Genomic DNA, 4,706 nt, shown 5'->3' on the forward strand with positions numbered 1-4,706 from the left:
AGCTTTGACTAGACGGACATATGTCAGCAAAGTAATGTCTCTGCTTTTTAATATGCTGTCTAGGTTGGTCATAGCTTTTCTTCCAAGGAGCATGTGTCTTTTAAAATCATGGCTGCAGTCACCATCTGCAGTAATTTTGGAGCCCAAGAAAATAAAGTCTGTCACTGTTTCCACTGTTTCCCCATCTATTTACCATGAAGTGATGGGACCAGATGTCATGATCTTAGTTTTATGAATGCTGAGTTTGCTTTATTTTTTTTAAGACAGGAAATACTTTATTTAAACTCATCAGAGAAATGGATAGCTTGCGTCTATAACAAAGTGCCATGTTTTAAAGCATAGGTCAGTAATAGTATATGAGAGTATACACTGCTATATATAAATTAACTGATCAGACCACAACTTTTCAAGTTTTAAAACAGAATAAGCAAAGGTGCTGAAAGCAGCACCCTTGCGACATTTTAACTTTTGTATTCCTCTCCTTCTTCCTCTCCCTCTCCTTCCACAGAATCTACGCCAACATCCTCATAATCCTTCTCAAGGGAAGCCATGGCCTCATGGGCCTCAGAAAGCTCTCCTTCCTCCATGCCCTCACCCATGTACCAGTGAACAAAGGCAGGCTTGGTATACATCAGATTGTGGTCTAGGTGAGTCCAGGCCTCAGTGGTGGTTGTGGTGTTGCTCAGCGTGCACACAGCTTGCTTTACTTTGGCCAGGTCTCCACCAGGGACCACAGCAGGAGGCTGGTAATTAATGCCAACCTTGAAGCCAGTGGGGCACCAGTCCACAAACTGGATGGTACGCTTGGTTTTGATGATGGCACTGGCAGCACTGACATCTTTGGGAACCATGTCGCCACGGTACAACAGGCAGCAGGCCATGTATTTACCACGGCAAGGGTCACATTTCACCTTCTGGTTGGCTGGTTCAAAGCAAGCATTGGTGATCTCTGCTACAGAAAGCTATTCACGGTGGGCTTTCTCAGCAGAGATGACAGGGGCGTATGTGGCCAGAGGGAAGTGGATGCAGGGATAGGGCACCAAGTTGGTCTGGAACTCTGTCAGATCCACATTCAGGGCTCCTTCACACCTCAGGGAAGCACTGATGGAGGATACAATTTGACCTATCAACCTATTCAGGTTAGTATATGTTGGGCACTCAATGTCGAGGTTTCTAGGACAGATGTCATTGATGGCCTCATTGTCTACCACGAAGGCACAATCAGAGTGCTTCAGGGTGGTGTGGGTGGTGAGGATGGAGTTGTAGGGCTCACCTACAGCTGTTCAAAGTTGCGGGGCTGGGTAAATGGAGAACCCCAGCTTGGACTTCTTGCCATAATCGACAGAGACATTCCATCAGCAAGGAGGTGACCCAGAACCAGTTCCCCCACCAAAGCTGTGAAAAACCAAGAAGCCCTGAAGACCTGTGCACTGCTCAGCCAGTTTCTGAATCTGGTCCAAGATGAGGTCAGTGATCTCCTCGCCAGTGGTGTGGTGACCTCGGGCACAATTACTGGCAGCATCCTCTTTGCCTGTGATGAGCTGCTCAGGGTGGAAGAGCTGGCAGTAGGTGCCAGTGCACACCTCATCAATGAGTGGGGATTCCAGGTCTACAAACACTGCCCTGGGCACATGCTTGCCAGTGTCTGTCTCACTGAAGAAGGTGTCGAAGGAGTCATCTCCTCCCCCAGTAGTCTTGTCACTTGGCATCTGGCCATCGGGCTGAAGGCCATGTTCCAGGCAGTAGAGCTCCCAGCAGGCATTGCCTGTCTGAACACCAGCCTGGCCAAAGTGGATGGAGATGCACTCACACATAGCTGCTGTTCTGTGGCTGCCGAGCAGTTGGCGGAGAGGAGAAGAGATTGTTACTTGTTACAGCGCTACTCTTAGGTGGTCGATGTAAGAGAACCTGTGGCACATGGGCGTCTGCAGCTCCTTATATACAACTCAGTCCGAATGCTGAGTTTTTGAATTTTGAGAATATCTCTGCAACTGGACCATACATTCCATGAGGGCAGGGACTTCTTCAATGTCCTCAAAGAATGAGGAGTCCAGTCTTCTGTACCAGATGATCTGTGTACTATGCAGCAAATGTGTGTTTATTACTACCTGGTACCCTCTTCTTCTTAATCTGTGAACACTCTCCAACTTACTCAATTGGTTTACACTCAGGGAAAACAAACTGATTTGCTAGTCTGAATAAACAACATTCAATAGGAAGGTAAATCCATTGCTACAAAAATAATATAAATTGTAAGTCGAAGCAAAATATTAAGTGGTTTTTGTATTATCTACTTTCTGTGGTTCTTAAACAGAAACCTTTATCATCTGATTAAAATTACATTCATTATAAAGAAGTAATATTAACTGTTAAATGATACTGTCTCAGGACAAATTGGATGGCTTCGTATACTGTTAGGCATTTCTATAAAGTGCATTCATTTCTCCTTTATTTGTATTCTGATAAATCCAGAGGGTTTTTAAGTGGTTAAGTGTGGTTTTAGAATAGACTTTGTATTGTTATTTTCAATTTGTGTTGTTTTGGTATTATCATATCTGGCCATAACATATACAAGTTGTGCTCACGATCAGTCACTTCACTCAAGTCTGACTCTTTGCAACCCTCTGGACTGTAGCCCACCAGGCTCCTCTGTCCATGGGATTTTCCCAGCAAGAATACTGGAGTGGGTTGCCATGCCCTCCTACAGGGGGTCTTCCCAACCCAGGGATTGAACCTGTGTCTCCTGAGTCCCCTGCACGGCCGACAGATTCTTTACCACTGAGACATTGGGGAAGCCTTATGTAAATTGTTCTGGGGTGTAATTAGAAATGATTGATGAGATTACTTGAATAAATATGTGTGAGAAAATGTGAGAGTAAAAAGAAAAAATTGTACTGGGGTTTAAAATCAAGAGGAGGAATTCTAGCTTCCCAGGTTGAAATTTGTCTGATCTTGTGGCTTTGTAACCCTACTTTTGGCAACAGATATCAAAGACATTCAGTGGACGGCACAGTCCAATTTTCACTTGGGCCCTGTGCTACCCAGCTATGTGACTACCTAACTCCCTGGGTAAGTTTCTTAACTTTTCCAATCCTCAATTTCTTCATCTATAAAATGAATGTAGTAGAGATCAAGAGGATTAAGTAAGATACTTAGTATTTTACCATGTCAAACACTTAGTAGAGTTGCAGGTCCATCTTAAGCATATGATAAATGTTAGCTGTTCTGATTAGCAGATGCTCCTCTAAGTTGTAATTTGATTCCCAGAAAGGTCAGCTCTGCTCTTCAATTCCAGTCCACTTCTCTGGCCACAGTCATGAAAGGTGTGCTTCACAGTAATGTTGGGTGCACTGGGTCACATCCCCATTTCCCTCTCCCTTCATTTAGGTAGCATAACCCACACAGCTCTGCATATGAATATGAGCCAGTGTCAAAGTAGGATCTTTGGAAATACTTGCAAAATGTAAATCTTACAGTAGATTGTGTTTGAGTAGTGACAGCCTTTAACAGGAAACTCTTTGTAATGTGATGCATGTTCCAAGGCATGGGACTGTCTTAGAAGTCAAAAACATTTTACACCAAGGGGCTTTGATGCCTAATCTTTTAGGTGGTGCCTGAAGTAGATTTTCTTACCTGAATCCTACTCTCAGATTTCTCTACTAAAATCTCCGTGATATTTTCACCTTGCTCCACATCTTTCTCATTTCCCAGAGAGGCTTTTTTTTGGCTGGGAGATCTGTCCAGTTCTTTCCCAGGGCAGCAAATGAAGCTGTGTGAACTGAAGCACTCATAGATAGCCTTCAAATCAACAGGGTAAAAAACTCTAGCACCACATCTTTGGTTGAAAACCCAGGTCACTGAGATGGTACTACACTGTCAACTGGTTAGCGTGCAGATCTGACTACTAAGAAATAAAAATATAAGTGATTTAGAGCAGTGCAGAGAAGGAACTTAAATACGAATCCCAGTGCTTCTGGATCCTCTTGTCCACCTGACGTGGTTTTTTTTTTTTTTTTTTAATCTAGCCTTAATTTCAACAATAAATTTCAGATATTGGAAAAGTCTTCCCTATCTTCTCAGGTTGCCACTCTACTCATCTTTTATTTTTTTTAGCTAAAATACTATTTATGTCTAAAAGTTAAAAAATTACTAAAGTACGAAGAAAAACATTTTAAATATATCCACCACTTAGAACAAATTAACTTATTTTCCAATGTTTCTGTGGCATATTTTACATCCATATTTTTATATAAGAAAAGTATTTCACTATTTTAATAAAAATGAAACACACATAGAAAAGAATCAGACATTGACAAATAATGCTGAGTATTTTAAAATCAGCTCAAATTCAGTTACCCAGAAATATTATTATCATTACGTTAAACGCACATATTTTCAGATGTCTTTTTGTGTGTACACCTACAAATACAGAGAGAGAGAAAGGGAGTGAGAGTGGGAGAAAGAGAGATGTGAGTCTTGAGACTGACTTTTTTCCTTTGAAATGCCTTTGAGATCCAGCTGGAATGTTTTCTTTATTGTGCAGTGGCCATTCATTGATTTTCTTCCTCCTTCTGATAAGAGATGCTAATTTTCCTTTGGAGACTCATTTCTTCCACTCATTCTCCATTCTTAGTATGCTCACCACCATACTTCCAATCCTAAGCTCCTGATGTATTCACATAACCCAACCTGTTCTCCAATTGCTG

At 42.1% G+C, this 4,706-nt stretch overlaps 1 pseudogene; it reads right to left on the reverse strand.

Annotated features, from left to right (window-relative positions):
* Positions 1-461: 461 nt before the first annotated feature.
* LOC147364288 (tubulin alpha-1A chain-like) lies at positions 462-1,814 on the reverse strand (annotated as a pseudogene).
* Between the last annotated feature and the right edge of the window lie 2,892 nt (positions 1,815-4,706).

Source organism: Bos grunniens, chromosome 10, assembly GCF_055505025.1.
Source record: "Bos grunniens cultivar Pamir isolate PY7600 chromosome 10, Bosgru_T2T1.0, whole genome shotgun sequence".
NCBI lineage: Eukaryota > Metazoa > Chordata > Mammalia > Artiodactyla > Bovidae > Bos > Bos grunniens.